The sequence below is a fragment of the Podarcis tiliguerta genome (assembly GCF_965153285.1).
Source record: "Podarcis tiliguerta genome assembly, chromosome: 5".
Lineage (NCBI taxonomy): Eukaryota > Metazoa > Chordata > Lepidosauria > Squamata > Lacertidae > Podarcis > Podarcis tiliguerta.
In genome coordinates this window covers 13,604,356-13,621,149 of record NC_139538.1, presented here as the reverse complement: position 1 = coordinate 13,621,149, position 16,794 = coordinate 13,604,356, and the positions used below count along the sequence as shown (strand labels likewise).

Sequence of the window (16,794 nt, the reverse complement as noted above, 5' to 3'; positions counted from 1 at the left end):
ACTTGTGACAATGACTGGGGATCGCAAGTGAAGAGAGTGCTGCTGTGCTTCTGCCCTGCTTGTAGGCTTCCCATGGGCATATGGTTGGCCGCTTTGGAAACACGAGTCTGGACTATGATGGACCTTTGGTCTGATCCAGCTGAGCCCTTCGTAGGTCATTATGTTCTTCTGCCTGTGACTGCAAAATGCGGCTGGTAAGAAAATATAGCAAAGTGTATTTACATAATACGTCTGTGGAAGTGAAGAGGCTAAGAAGAGATGATGAAGGGTTTGTTATGCAACAACTCGTGAACTTTTGAATATGATTCAGTCCTTCTAAATAAAGTACCAGGCAGACTATTCTATCCAACATAACAGATTGGGTACTACCAAAATGCCCACTAAAGTGTGGAAATGTGTGTTCATTGTTAAACTTGCTTACCTTGGAGTAAGCCACTGATTTAAAGTAGTAGACCTACAGAAGGCAGGTCTACTACTTGTATAGAATGTATAGAATTGCATCCTCAGTGACTACTGACTTGGACTCCTAATTCTTTGCTCTGAGGTCTGCTGAAGCATGGAGGTCTTCACACTTTCAGTTTTGTTGGTTGATATGTGTATACATAGGTCTGATATTAGGCTGGGGATTTGTACAATAGTGGCTAAGGTCACAGAACCACCAATGTCTCGGGATGCTTGATGAATTCATTCTTTGGGAATTCCATTATAAACCCACCCGATCCTACCTTCTGGACAGACTGGTGTGTAATTCTCCACCAGATTTTGCACTTCCTATTTTAGCTCAGGGAAAAGTATTGAAATCGATTATGCACCAAAAATAACATAATCTCACATATTACCCTCCCCTTTCCCAGCTATTCTCTATCAATGAATGAGAGAAGTGGGGTATATTGGAGTTAAACCTGCCCCTCCCAAATCCAGATTCTGATATGAGAGGCAATTGTTGTCCCATTTCAACTGTGCACCAGAATGAAGCCTGTTCCCCGCCTCCTGTTTTCCAATAGAACTTGGGAACTATGGTAATCAAAGCAACTGTCCTGTATCAGACCCATGTATTCAAAGGCATATCTATTCTTAAATCTGTTATTTGGTTGTGTTTGAGGACTCATCTGCACCATATGTTTAAAGCAGTCTCATACCACTTTAAACAGTCATGGCTTCCCCCCCAAAAAAATCCTGGGAACCATAGTTTGTTAAGGACTCTTCTGGGAATTGTTGAAAGGCTGCCCTGTTCCCCTCATGTAGCAGCAGTTCCCAGAGAGGTTTAAAAATCATTCTCTCTTCCTAAAGAGCTCTAAGAATGGCAGCTGCAAGAGGAGCTCTGCACCATTAATGAAGTATAGTTCCCAGGATTCTTTGGGAGAAACCATGACTTTTTAAAGTGGTATGGTTCTGCTTTAAATGTATAGTGCAGCTGTAAACTCAGTGATAGAATCTTGAAAACTTAAAGGAACAATATCTTGTATGTGGAATGTTGCTGTCTGAACTATACATTACTAGATAATGGGACTTCTTACAGCACCCTCTCTATGGAACTCCCAGCCTACAATGGTTTAGTTCAGATGCTGGTTGAAACCATGCCTGTTTTTCATGGCTTTTGCGTCTCTGTAAGAATTTCAGCCAACTGACTGGTTTGTTTTCTGTATTCAAAATTCACATGGTTGTGTGGTCTGTTTCTTCTTTTTCTGCACTAGCCCCCCCCCCCGAATCTCTATTATATTGGTGGGTTCTAATTGCATTTAATTGTAATTATATTGGTGGGTTTTAATTGTCAGCGGTTCGAATCCCCACAATGGGGTGAGCTCCCATTGCTCGGTCCCAGCTCCTGCCAACCTAGCAGTTTGAAAGCATGTCAAAGTGCAAGTAGATAATAGGTACCGCTCCGGCGGGAAGGTAAACGGCGTTTCTGTGCACTGCTCTGGTTTCACCAGAAGCGGCTTAGTCATGCTGGCCACATGACCCGGAAGCTGTACGCCGGCTCCCTCGGCCAATAAAGCGAGATGAGCGCCGCAACCTCAGAGTCGGCCATGACTGGACCTAATGGTCAGGGGTCCCCTTTACCCCTAATTGTATTTGTTAACCGGGCATTTTATGGGATTGTAACATTCTGTTGTGTAAAACTGCTCTGAGATCTTTGTAAATGTAGAATGGCATAAAAATAAGCAAAGTGAACATCTGTGCATGGCTCCGAGTGCGCAGAACTTTAGTGGTGCATCTGCGTAAGTGAGGAAGACATGGAGGGTTGGTGCGTAAGCATGTTTTGCATTCAGCTATTATAAATAATGTTTGGCCAATAGAACAAAGATTAAAACTGCATGCTGTTGCAATGTTCACCACATTGTACAGACTCATTTCCCTGTATAGTGCAGTGTTGGTCAGTAACCATGGGACATACCCAGGTCTTCTGGAATATTTGGAACTACAGCATAAAAACCCTACCTGACAATTAATACAAGCCAAGTGCTAAGCAGCTTATTGATGTTGCATAGCTGACTCTTCCTGTAAAAATCATCTCTGCTTCCAAGGCAATTTATTACTCAGACATGTTATATTTACACATCTTTCGAATTCCAAGAATCAAAAAGGCTTTTCAAAATTAAACTTCAGTACATGCCCTCCTTGGGGGTTTTTTAGTGTGTGTGTTTTTTAAAGTTAACTCCAAGCCTTACAGAGACTATATACTAAGATGGTTACCTGAAATGCCCCCCTGACACAAATCAGGATAGACCCGTTGTCACCAGAACATAAGATAGGAAGCCATGGCAGCAGCTCTTCAGAGATTCAGACATTCCTAGTCCTACATGGAGATGGCAGGGATTGAACCAGTGATGCTCTACCAATGTACCAATGAGCCACAGCCACTCCCCAATGGAAGAACTAGAAAAGTTGCAAAAAAGGGAGCAAGCAAAATTACTAAGTACCGGTACTTGCGGGGGGGGGGGGAGGCCTTTCATACAAAAAAAGATTAAAATTGTTGGGGCTTTTTATTGTGGAAAGCAAAGATAACCTGTGGTAGACACGTCTAATCAGAAGCAAGTCCCACAGAGTTCAATGGGATCCCATTCCAAGGGTGTACAGGATTGCTGCCTAAGGGGCAACAGGAAGTTGACAATGTTGTGAATGATGTAGCAAAAGTGGGCAGGAAGGCGTTTGTATCCCTTGTGTGTAGCACTTGAATTTGGTGATGGTGTTTGTGTGTTACCCAATGAAACCAAGAGCTATTCTAAAAGGGGAGTTTGCATGACTTGCCCCCACCTCCCACACATCAAAAGAACATCCTTGGTGGAAAAGAACTGGTGCATGCACATAGAGCCCCTTGCGACATCTTTTGAAGGTGCAGAATGGAGCAGCATGGCACATGGGGGCAGCAAATGGTAGGTCTGGCTCATACAAGCCTATGCCTCCTTCTTGCATTTTTTTTTTTTGGCTGGTAGAAGATGTTCTGGAAGCCCATTTTTTACAAGTTTAGAATAAAGTGGTTGAGTGTAGAGAGTTGTCTGCAGTGTTAGTTCTACTTGGAGTAGACCCCTTGACATGCCTAACTTAGATCCATTAATTTCACTGGGTCTGCTCTGAATACAACTAACATTGGATCCAAGCCAGAGTTCTTGAGATGTACTCCCATCAAGCTGCAAGTGTGGGGAGATGGTTGCATTTTTTAATATGTCCAACCATAAACTCCCTGCATTTAACGAAACTAGAACTCCAGGGAGAGAGGTTCCATTTAGCCCTCTCTCTGATGTATAAAGGGATGCGGGTGGCGCTGCGGGTTAAACCACAGAGCCTAGGGCTTGCCGATCAGAAGGTCGGTGGTTCGAATCCCCGCAACGGGGTGAGCTCCCATTGCTCAGTCCCTGCTCCTGCTCACCTAGCAGCTCGAAAGCACATCAAAGTGCAAGTAGATCAATAGGTACCACTCCAGCGGGAAGGTAAACGGCATTTCTGTGCGCTGCTCTGGTTCGCCAGAAAGCGGCTTAGTCATGCTGGCCACATGACCTGGAAGCTGTACGCTGGCTAATGGCCAGGGGTCCCTTTACCTTTACCTGATGTATAACTTGCTACACACAGGCCACTTTTTACATGGGAGAGCCATTAAAAAACAGGACCCTCAGCTTTTAGTTTGAAGTTTTGAAGCCTGGCATTCTACCATCTTGATGTGCATTATGTGCAGAGTGGCGCTCACTTGCCTTAGATTCAGGACAAACGAACGGAAACAGCTTGCATGACTCTGAATTATGACTGAGCTGCAAGATGTGTTGAGGACCACCAGCTTAGTGGGCTTTTAACATCTTAAGACAAATTCAAAGCCACAGGCTATTAACCATGGCAGCTAAATGGAACTGCCATGTAAGCAGTAGCAAGACAGCAGATGGTGGGTGAGCAGCAAAGCCAGAGTACTTTGCATCCCACGCTACTTGTGAGTTTCATGGCCTCTTCTAGGTAATAAGATTGTCCCTGCATGAGAGCTTACAATTTTAAGGACATGATAGAAAAGGAAAGAGGGTTGAGAAGGAGGAGCTGGGTAGGGGGAGAAGCAAACTCAGGCACTAGTTCTCACTTCCAAAGTTCTTATAAGTGTGGTGGCAGGAAGATCGCTTCCAACAGCTTCTTCATCTTCAGCAAGTGGATGATGTCCCCCTTGCCATGGTGTTCTTCCCGGGAGACAGAGTGGAACAGTCTTCCTATAACTCTTAAAACCAGATGCAAAGAAACCCAATAGGATGATTAAACTTTTTACTTCTAGCGTGTTCTGTATGGAAGAATGCACTGGGCTTAAAATTGTTTGTTTATTGGCCACTGTGTTATTTCTTGGATTATGGAACAAAGCTAGAAACTGTTGTAAGCTAGCAAGAAATATTTTATTGCCTATGATTACAAGAGACCTCTGTTATGATTAATCTTATGGTTTGTGCCTCCGCACCCCCTTTTTGTGGCTAGCCACACCCCTTCACTCTTCCTTGTGCCTTGCAGTTTAGCCTTGTGCTCACAGTCACAGCACGTTCGGACATCTCTTGCAACCATGAGCACTAGAAAGCTAGTTTAAATTGAATTAAGAGGTGGCTCTCAGGCATTGCACAAGAGCCAGGCTGCATGAACAAGACACAGTCTCAGAGGGAGGTTCCCCACAGCTATTAAAAATATTGTGCATGTGCTTAACATGAAAGCTATTTCCAGGTGAGGAAATCAATTTGCAATTTACAGAGAGACAAGTCTACTTCTGAGTCTCCAAACTGTTTGTGCACTTCCATTGTTTGCTCCTGAAAACACCTTTGTGACCTCCCCTCCTTTGCCTCGTAACCAGTATTGAGATCAACAAATGGAACCCAGTTAATCTGGTCATGGTCTGATTATTACCAGCTTGTGGTGACACAAAGGCAGGGTTTTCTACTGGTGGCACCAGTGTTGTGGAATGTCCTCCCTGCTGATATCAGAGATAGTTTCCATCTGTGTTGGTGTTCTGCTGACTTTCAGAGATACACCCTTTTACACTGACATTTTGTTCATCTCTTGACCTGGGCCTCCTGTATTAATTAATGTGTGTTTCAATGGGATTGTGTTCTTTCATATTTTAATTATGGGTGTTTATATCTATGTGCTTAGGATTGTTTTATTGTCTTTTTTAATGGTGGATTTTCATATTTTAAGGTTTGGGCCACTGGATTTTAATGTTTTGACATTAAGCGGTTTATAGATTAATAAATAATAACACAGTTTCCATTGTGAAGTCAAATAGACTGGAAGTGTGTGTGTGTGTGTGTGTGTGTGTGTGTTGTGCGTGCACCCACACACATTTATGTGTGTGTGTGGTGGGTGTTCATGTATCTTTATTTGTTTTTTTAAAACATTTTTTATTAAATATTTTCTTAGTTTACAAAAGTGTGTGCATTGCCTATTTTTTTCAGGTTGTGTTTTCTACGGATCAGTAACATTTGTTGTGAGGTGTATCTTTATTTCTGCAAAATGGTTCATTAACATTACAAGGTTATTTGCACAAACCAGTTTGATACTGCATCTTTAACTGAAACATACTGAATTTAAAATACATGCAGGGCACTGCGATTCCAATATCTCAGGGAAGCTAGACAAACTTTGCACAGAATTATGTTGTCATTGCTGCAAACATTAATCTGTACTGGCCTGCCACAGAATCTTAAGAGCAAAAAGGGTTTTTATCAAATTTCCTGGCACCTTTAGACCTTGCCTAGGGCTCTGCACACACTGGACTTGCCGATGCATTCAGAATGCTTGGCTGAATGTTGAAGTCGAGACAGTTTGGTCAAAAAGTCTGCATCGTAATGCGAGCATGATTTGTGGCCGACGTCCCCCATTTACACAAACTCACTCCTAGAATAGCTACTTTTAACCACATTTATTGACTGCGTGGTGTAGACGACTTTGAAAATGGATGAGTTCATGGAGGATAGCTCTGTCAACAGCTGTTAGCCAAAACGGTGAAATGGAACCTCTCTTTTCAGACACAGTATCTCTCTGCTTAGGGACGTGGGTGGCGATGTGGTCTAAACCACAGAGCCTAGGACTTGCCGATCAGAAGGTCGGCGGTTCGAATCCCTGCGACGGAGTGAGCTCCTGTTGCTCGATCCCTGCTCCTGCCCACCTAGCAGTTCGAAACCACATCACAGTGCAAGTAGATAAATAGGTACCGCTCCGGCGGGAAGGTAAACGGCATTTCTGTGCGCTGCTCTGGTTCACCAGAAGTGGCTTAGTCATGCTGGCCACATGACCCGGAAGCTGTACACCGGCTCCCTCGGCCAATAAAGTGAGATGAGCGCCGCAACCCCAGAGTCGTCCGTGACTGGACCTAATGGTCAGGTGTTCCTTTACCTTTATATCTCTGCATACCAGGTGCTAGGAGCAAATCAGTGAGGATTGTTGCCGTCATGGACACCTGGAGGGTCCATTGCTGGGAGGAGTTTGCTGATCAAGTGGTTCCTTGGTCTGATCCAATGGGGCAGTTTTGTTGTTATCCCTGAGGTTCATTTCACCACATTCTTAGGCTGCATGCGCACTATACGCTTAAAGCACATGACTTTTCCCCAAAAGAATCATGGGAACTGTAGTTCATCCCTCACAGAGCTGCAGTCCCCAGTCTCCTCAGCAAACTACAGTTCCCAGGAATCTTTGCGGTAAGTCATGTGCTTTAAATGCATGGTGCATGTGCAGCGTAAGAGTGTCTCTTTTGTACGCGGGCCGGCCCAAGATACTTTGCTGCCTGAGGCAAAGGACAAAGGCAGCACCATCACCCCAATGCCGACCCAATTGGCAACTTAATCTTCCTTTGACACTGGCAATGGGACCCGAAGGCAACAGGCTAGTTTAGTGAGCGCAAAGCAGACGATGCTGTATTTACAGCTCAGCATCCCAACACCTTGCAACTGCTCCTCACAAGTGCAGGCTGGTGCTCACGAGGACTGGGAGAGTGGAAGGCAAGAAGCCCAACAATAGGCGGAGCCACAGCTAATGATAGGCGGAGCCAGCTAGTCCCTGCCCTCCTCCCTGTTGAGTTCTACAAAGGCAACACTTAGGCTAAGGAGGAGGAGGCTGACAGCCAGTGCTGCCCCCTAGGCTGGTTGTAGGTAAGGAGATAGGCCCGGATGGGGCAGCTGCATGGAGACTGATTTTGGTGGGTCGGTGCCTCACGCACTGTTCCTCCTCATGCTTGCAGCATCTGCTACTTGGGATTGTCACCTGCTAGTGGGGTAAGGGATTATGCAAACCCTGTTAGGATGTTGGAGGCAAAGCTCTGTGAGGAAGAGATGGAGAATTCCTTGCTCTTTCTCCCCCACTTTTTCCTTTTAGGCCGGCTTCCTACATTTACCCATCCTCAGGGCAAGCAGAAATTAGCAGCTGGGGGATGGGGTTCCTTTTGTTGTTGGAATTTTGCAGTTACTGATAGCTTCCATTTGATCATTGTTATGGATTGCTTTGAAATCAGTTCTGCTCCAGGTAAAGTTATTTTAAGCCTCTCCCCCCACCTGTCCTTTATTTTGACTAACCTGTCCCGTATTTTGCCCAACCCAAAGTGGCAAAATCTAGTGGTAGGGCCAGCCTGCCACTCCCCCATCTTACCTTACAAATACCTGAAGGGACTTAGACCATTGGTCTACCTTGCTAAGTATTGTCTATGCCAGGCATAGGCAAACTCCGGCCCTCCAGGTGTTTGGGACTACAGTTCCCACCATCCCTAGCTAACAGAAACAGTAGTCAGGGATGATGGGAATTGTAGTCCCAAACTTCTGGAGGGTCGGAGTTTGGCTATGCCTGGTCTATACTGGCTAGTCGCAGCTCACCAGGATTTTAGACAGATGTCTCTTATCAGCTTTCCTGGGCTGATATAATGGATTGGAACCCGGGGCCCTTCTGTTTCTTGGGTACCGAGTTATGGCTAGCCTCTTCCCCAGTGAGAAGGGCACTCCTATCCTCATTTATCTGGGCATGGGCCCCACTGAATTAAGTGGGACTTACTACTGAGTAGACCTGCATACCATGGTGCCACAAGATTACTTTAATTGTTTACTGTATCTAATCACGGAATTGTAGAGTTGGACAAAAGCAACAAGCTACTTTTTAAAAGCAAAAACCTCTGACTTGCTGTTTTGAACCAGGGGGCATGAACATATAGTTCAATGCAAAAAAAACACCAAAACCAAAAATCCTGTCATGAAATACTTTGTATGCAATATAATAGGATTTATTTCATACATATTAAAATATAGCATTCATGTTTGCATAATTACATGCTTAGTGATTATAGGGAGAACACTTCTCCCTGTCTGTTCCTTGGAGAAAATAACCCAGTGTTCTTTCAGGCTGGTCCTATCGGTCCTTCTCAGAGTGAACTCAATGATTGCTGGCAGGATTGTAGGCAGGTTGGGCCACTGAAGGCACTTCCATGGTCACTGTTTTTTGGGGTTAGGATTTGATTGCATAACAGCAATTAAAGTGAATTTGGAATACTTGTGTAACAAGCCCACTTCCCAAAACAAACTACCGTATTTTTTGCTCTATAAGACTCACTTTTTCCCTCCTAAAAAGTAAGGGGAAATGTGTGTGCATCTTATGGAGTGAATGCAGGCTGCGCAGCTATCCCAGAAGCCAGAACAGCAAGAGGGATTGCTGCTTTCACTGCGCAGCGATCCCTCTTGCTGTTCTGGCTTCTGAGATTCAGAATATTTTTTTTCTTGTTTTCCTCCTCCAAAAACTAGGTGCGTCTTGTGGTCTGGTGCGTCTTATAGAGCGAAAAATACGGTACCTTCCATTGACTTTTTGAAATAAGGAAGGTGACGGGGAGATGCACCAGAAAGTGTGGGATAACGATTGCTCGACACAACATCATGTAACTTCCCTGCAAACTCATTGGAATGAATGTTAACAGCAGGTGTTACATATAACCTCCCTGCAAACTTTGTGCAAGCAAATCACAATAAGTGCCGAATAAGCAGCTCACCTGGAAGCGACCTGAGAGATCGTGTCTGTGTACTTGGAAGAGATCTTGAGGGTTGCAGAAGTAAGGACAACAGCAAAACTTTAAAATGCCTCCTGAGGCCAGCCTGACCCCAGGAAACAGCCCTGTAAGAACTGAGCATGTTTCATGTAGATCAAATATAGAAGGGGATGGTTAGGGATGGACGGAAGACATGGGTATCAGCTCCCTGCAGCCCTTGGTGCCTGAGCACCCACAAAATTCCCCATGAAGGGGCTGGGCACCCACAAATTTTGGTGCCAGGGCCATGCATGCTGCATGGCACCCATGGCCCTGTGCATCCACGGTTGCACATCTGGCAGAAGAGGAATGGTACCTGTGCGCTTCACAACTGAAACAATACATATGATAATCGAAGCCACTTGTTGTCAACTGGGCAGATCTAAGATGGGTTGCAATAGCAGTGCCACCATATGCATAAACGCTGACAGATTAAGAAATGGGTCTCTAGATGATGTTTGGGTTCCAGATGTAAAAACGTTGAAGATTGCTGGTCTACCTTGGTTTAATGTGGAATGTGACTTCCTTGCTCCGTCTTTAATACCCCCTCATCCTTGCAGTGTTCTTCTCCAGCTATGGGCTGCCTCCTCCCACTTTCTCCTCCCTAAATACAGAGATACCCCAGACAATTGATGTAGCTCTCTTAAGTCTGTTAGTTAGATAGGCTTAAGTTGTGTGTATGAGGTAGAAGCTGGGAGCAAGAAGTAAGCTGGGCAGTTGGGAAACAGAGCCGTGTCTGATTTCTTCTAGGATCCAAGGCTGCGGCTATGGGGACAGCATGACCTCCTTGGGGTATTGATGCTGTGAGCTCATCCATCGTAGGCTCAGGTTGTATATATGTGTAAATAAACCATATATCATAAAGACACCACAGTCTCTACTGCCCCTCATTCAGAGGAAAGCAAACCCTGGGGAAGCACCTGAAATTTCGCACCACTCTGAGATTAGGAGCCAAATCCTAGGGGCAAAGGTCCCTTTGCCCTCCCAATAAAATATTTGAGGGGGTTGGGCCCCTCCAAAGTTGATGGGCATTGCCATTGAAAGGGTGTGCATGCACCATGTCATGTGATCAGTCATGTGGGGCAGGCCTAGCTTTCCGCCCCCAATAGTTTATTCAAGTTGGCACCCCTGGGTGGCGTGTGACAATATAGAATATGGGACTGCATTTTGAGGAGGACATTGTCATGTGGACATTGAGTTAAACTTGCTTGCGTGAGCAGCACCGAGCTTCCCATAAACTGTTCGGCAAGCCAAGTTTCACCCGCCACCCATTATGCATTGCAACGTTTTGCGATCGTACTAACACATGTTAGTTGCCGTCTGTGGATTGTTCCATCCTGTCTGATAGATTCAACAGACTTGAATTGGAAGAGTTTTCCTTTCTCTGCCTTCGGGGGTGTTACATCTCTGCACTCTCTGCTTTGCAAAAAGAACCCCCTCCCCACAAAAAACTTCACACACAGGGGTGGTGCGGGTGGCAATAGCATGCCACGGACAAGGCTGCGGTGAACCTTCAGCCTTGTGCTTGAACGTGCAAAACTGCTTCTTCCTAGCAAGATTGCAGCCTTTGAATTCGCCTCTTCGGCACAGCATTGCAATATTCTTAGCTGTAGATTCACACAGAGGCAAGAGTGCATTTCTCCTCCTTCCCCGGTGCTAATACAGTTTATCCTTCTATTCGGAGGCATGGTTAATTAACAAGGCAGAATGGCCGTTTTACAGAGACTCCTCTAGCAGATGACTGTCGCGAGGAAAAAAAAAAGAAGAAAAGAAGAAAGCAAGCGAGGAAGGGGGGGGGGGAGAAGAAGAAGGGGGAGTGGGATGGCTTGTTGTTCGACTCTTGGCCACTAGGGGTACCTTTGTACCATTTTTCATCCAGCAGCAATTTGGAGTTGAAACCTATAATAGGGGGAAAACCAAGGTTCTCGGCATTTCCCCCCCTTTCTTTTAGCGAGCAGCGCATCCAGAATCTCCCCCCTCCTGGAAAAAAAAATCCTTTTAAAAAACACACACACCCCACACTACACACATACAAACACAGCCTCCTCTTCAGTCTCCGTGTGCTGTGAAATCACACACAACTGGACATCAAGCAAAGGAGATTCATCTGGAGGGCAATTTCAAATCGAGATAAATCTATTGGATTAGTAGGATTATCTGATTGCAGCCGAAAAGAAGTAACGTTTGATCATTTCTAGTTCTTGCCTGATGGTCGGATTTAAATGGAGGTGGCGGCGGCTTGGTACAGATGCTTCACGCCGATGAATTCCGGATGGGATTTCTCCTTCTTCTTCTCCTTCTCCTCTTCCTCCTCCCTCTTTCTTTCTCGCAGTCTTGGGCAGAGGAGAGCAAGAGGGGGGGAAATTATATAAATCGATACAATTTGGAAGTGTCCAGCGGATGATTTAAGAACCTCGGGGTTACAGCTGATTAAAAGAGGATAACGCCCGGGATCCAAACAGTGAATTACGGTTTTAGCAGCGGACTTGCGGTTTGATTTTTCTTTTTTTCTTTTTTTAAGCCAACAAACAAAACAAAACAAGGCTTATTGGAATTGGTAAATAGTTTGATTTCCTTTTCATTTTTAAACGACAGAATGCTTAAACCACCCCCCCCCCTTTCCCCGATAGATAGATAATCGCTCCTTGCATTATCTGGACGCTGTCAGGAATGTTGGCGCGGGGGGGGGGCATCGGTTAGTTCTTGTTTCCTCGGAGGGGGGGGTGAATTTCATAGTTTTAAGATCAAGGACGGTGGGATGGGTGGCTTTTGTGGAGTGGGTGGGTGGGGAGATCTGGTTTCTCCGAGTAGGACGGCAGTGGGTGATGGTGGTGAGACTGGGGTGTATTTTGTGTATGTATTGGGGGTGGGGTGGGGGTGCGCAGAATGGCCAGCGCTTGTGACTTGCAAAACATCGCCGGTGCGCGGAGGGGAGAGGAGGGTGGCGACGCCAAGCGAAGGCAGAAGTGCACTCGGATCTCCCGCAACTTTGCATTGTGAGACAACCCAGGCTTTGCTGGGCTTTAGGTTTTTTTGTTTTGTTGCTGTTGCCCGGGCGCGCTGGTCTGCGTGGCTCGGGGAGGGTGGTGGTAAGATGTCTCCCTGTGTGCGTGTGATCTCTGGCGTGTGTGTAACTGACACGAGTGTGTGTGTGCGCGTGTGTGTATGTGACGGCCAGCAGCGGCATTGAGGGGTTCTCTCTCCCTGGATCTTCCTCCGCTCTGTTGCTGTTAAGAGAAAATCTATCTTTCTCTTGGCCGGCTGGGTTCTTCCGAGACGAGGCGCACGCTTCCCGGAGGCAGGGGCTGCCGAGATGGGTCTAGCGGGCAGCTCCCTCTGCCTGCTCCGGGCCCCTTTTTCTTTTTTTTTTGTCATCGTTACCTTCCCTCGGTTGCAGATGCAGCGAAACTTTGCAGCCGGTGAGACGGCTGCAGCCTGGTCGTTCGCTGTTGATGGCGAGGAGGAAAATGACCGCCGTTAGCAAGAGAAAGAGAGATAGGGCTTTTGTAGTGCAAGGATGGGGGGCGGCGGCGGTGTGTGTATAGGAAATAAAGATTGCAACACACAAACACACACACTTTTCTCTTTCTCTCTCCCTCCCCCTTGGCAATAAAGGCCTGGGCTTCCCCAGCGGCTTGCGCGACCCCCAAGAACGCCTCCCTCCTTTGTCCCATAGGAGTGAATGGCAGCGCTGCAGTTCTGTGCAAGGAAACTCGACGGGGGCACTCGGGGACACCACGGTGGTGGTGATGGTGGCCAAAGCAGCCGCGGATTGCCCCAGCCCTTGAAGAACCAGCGCCGCCTCTTTGCATAGCTCCGCCCCTTCATCTGCATAGGCTCCTCCCCATCCTTCTGTTTCTTGGTGTCCCTGCGATGGGACGTCTAAGCAAAGCCTGTCAGTCAAAGTCTCCTCCTGCCCCCGCTGGCGTTGTCTTGTAGACACCAGGAGAGCCAGCGGTGTCTCCGTGATGCTCGGAATCTCATGCAGTGTTCCATAAGGGAAGAGAGGGAGGATGGGTGCTCCTAGAGGGATGCCCCAGTAGGTAGCCAGGGCCAAAGGACTGGGAAGGGGGTTCAGTGGGGTGGAAGAGGAAATGGGAGGGAAGGCACCCAGGTCTTACTGGGAAGGGACCAGGTGCAATTAGGGTGCCACTGGGGAGGTAGATGAGGAATGGCCATAGGTGAGGAAAGGAAGGGAGATTGCAGTGGAAGCATGTCGGAATGGCACTTGAAGGGAGAGGAGGTGAAATTAGGGAAGGGTAGAGCATTTGCTGTGCAGGTGGAACGCCCTGGGTTCAATCCCCAGCGTCTTCAAGGCAGGAGAGAACTGGACAATGTCCCTGCCTGGAATCCTGTCATTCAGTGTAGGCAATTTTGAGCTTGATGGACAAGTCATGTGGTTCAGGATTAGGCTGTTCTGGAGAGGGAAGTGACCACTCCACAGAGCCAAGGAGTATATGGGCAGGTTTCAAAGGGGCCTTTGAGGAATGCCATAATCGAGATAATATGGGGCAAGGTAGTGGAATAGGAATTACAGTGCTAGCACCTCAAGTGATCCTTTTCTGCCTCCGTCCCCATCTGCTTCCAAACCAATGAGGTTGACCTGGATGTGATGAGTTCGAAAGGACTCAATATGGAATTGCAGTTTATTCACTGATGTGCATGACTTTTCATATATATATATATTAATGTTGTGGACAGATGAGGTTGAAAATTGCAAAACTTGAAAACCTTTCTGCTAGGAAATGCACATAGGGACATAAAGGTGCCGTAATCCCTTCCTCTTGGAATTTAATGCCGAGTAAACAGGGACAGGCTGTGAAGCTATCCTTTGACACTTTGGATTGAATCCCTTCAAAGCCCATGGCACTAACTTCTGAGAAAACGGCCACGGGATGGGCTGCGTGACAACAGGAGTGGAATTTGGTTTGCGTGCTCGTAAATAGCACTGAATCCAGCCTTTGCAACCTTAATCTCAGTCTTACAGGAGATGAGGGGGAAATAAACGTCTGTGAATATATTTCTCTTAAGGTTATGTGAGACCACTGGCATTTTCATTTTCATGTTGGCTGATTCAAAATCTTCTCTTTTTAAACACAACAGCTGACATTCGTTTGCTCCCGAAATGTGAGTGTTTAGGGGTAGTTTATTTCTTTTTCCAGCGGAGATTGTACCAGAACTTCATATTTGCTTAGCTGAAGGAAAATCAATTTTCGGCAGGTTTAATTAAAATTAGTCAGATTACTTAATATTAATTGACTTTTAATTAAAGCTAGACGTTACCTTGGAATCTGCAGAAAGGGCATTCTCTCAAATCATTTTAAGGGTGCATGTGGCTGCACAGCAATTAAGTTAAAATAATATATTTATTTAAGAAGCTTGGAATTTAACTGGCAATCTGCTTGCTTCACCTTTTGGTTCTTCTTTGACTCTTATTAAGGATATACTATTTTAGCAGTCTTTTTTTAAAAAATTTTTTTAGAAAAAGGCTGGCTTCCTTAAGGTTTGAGAATGCTATCTTTAACAATTCAGACACCAGCTCAATGTCATGCCTCTTTATGGTTGCCCTTTGGCTGTTTTTTTTTTTGGGGGGGGGGATAGGCAGTGCCATTCTGTTCATTATTTTTTTTTAAAAAAAATATTTTGCATTTATACAGCTGCCTGTTCCCTGTAAATAAGCATAGGTAATTCACACTAGAAAACATTTATTCATGAACAGATTGAAAACCACATTTCAAGCCTTTTGAACATCTGGCTTCTTGATTATTGTAGCTAGCTTGGTCAACAGAATGCAGCATTGGACCTGGTTTCTGGAGAAAGGTCTGAGAACTAGGGTTGTTGTTGTTGTTTTATTCGGGCCCAAAGTGGCCTTTGGCAACTTAGCACCTTTCAATCTCTGAGAGGAAGACTTATGAGAGTTCTCCTAAAGGTTTCTTTCCCCTTTTTCTATTCTCACGTCAAGCAAAAAAAACCAAAACAACAACAACCCAAAAGCCACCATTATTTTGGAGCTGTGTTTATGCCTCTGTGCAGTGTCTAAGTGTTTGGACGTACAGGTCTGCAGATACAGGAAAGACCTCTGGCTGAGACTTTGGAGAGTCACTGCCAGTTAGATTGGACAGTGCTGGGCTGAATGGACCAATGGGCTAAGTCAACGCGAGGCATATCCTTATACAACTGAGGGCCAAAAGAGGTGTGACAGCGGAGATCTGTGACCCAGGTCTGCCATGTTTGTCTTCATTTTACAGTAACTGTGGATTGAGGGCTCTGCATTTGATTGGAGGAACAGAGCAGTGGCAGGAGAAGCCCCTTCCCAAACTTACATTCTCTCCTTGGATATTAAAGAGAGCAGGAGAAAATCTCAACCATGACTTCCAGTCCTGATTCCAAAGAGCAGGCTATAGGGGAACTTAGGGAGATGTCTCACACCAAGTCAGGCCATTGGTCCACCTAGCTCATCACTGACTACAGAGACTGGCAGCAGCAGTGTTCGAAATTAGCCAGGTGCTAGGCATATTTTTGCAAGGGACGCGGGTGGCGTTGTGGGTTAAACCACTGAGCCTCTTGGGCTTGCCAGTCAGAAGGTTGGCGGTTCGAATCCTCACAACAGGGTGAGCTCCCGTTGCTCGGTCCCTGCTCCTGCCAACCTAGCAGTCTGAAAGCATGTCAAAGTGCAAGTAGATAAATAGGTACCACTCCAGTGAGAAGGTAAATGGCGTTTCCTTGTGCTGCTCTGGTTCGCCAGAAGCGGCTTAGTCCTGCTGGCCACATGACCCGGAAGCTGTACACTGGCTCCCTCGGCCAATAAAGCGAGATGAGCGCTGCCACCTCAGAGTCGGCCACGACTGGACCTAATGGTCAGGGGTCCCTTTACATGGGTTTCAACCACTTTGCGACCAAGTGAAGATGCCCCGTGCCCAGATGGTGCCTGGTGTCTCCACCATCTGGGGATCATTGGATATGGACTGTTTTCACACACTGATGCCTCACCCTGTAGACCTTTATCCGTTGTATTTTATCTGCACAATAGGAATGAATTTCTGGAACCAAAATGCGTTTTCTGTGTAGCCTGAGCAGGAGCAGTGGAACAACATTGTAGTTGATTGTTGTAGCTTAGTGTTCACTTCCCACCCCCACTGCCCTGCTCTCAGTTGTGAAGAATATTCCTATGTTATGAATGGTCCATGTCAACATTAAGAAAATGAGGTCAGTACAGGACAACATACATGTGGGCTGTCCCTGGATTGAGTGGCTTTTCTTCTTTAAGTTCTCTAAGCTCTTAACCTAGCTCA

At 46.1% G+C, this 16,794-nt stretch overlaps 1 protein-coding gene across 9 annotated transcripts in view; it reads left to right on the top strand.

The window, feature by feature from the left end:
- NLGN1 (neuroligin 1) overlaps nt 1–16,794 on the top strand; it is a 628,941-nt gene that overhangs the window by 118,268 nt on the left and 493,879 nt on the right. For 6 of the 9 annotated variants that reach the window (XM_083442044.1, XM_083442052.1, XM_083442051.1 and 3 more), the window contains exon 1: nt 11,451–12,059. The exons of 2 other annotated variants lie outside the window; for them this stretch is intronic. The gene's annotated coding sequence lies outside the window, so the exon portion shown is untranslated. Of the gene's footprint in view, nt 1–11,450; nt 12,060–12,442; nt 12,499–16,794 lie in introns of those variants that run through there. One more of the 9 variants, XM_083442046.1, reaches the window with a different exon arrangement.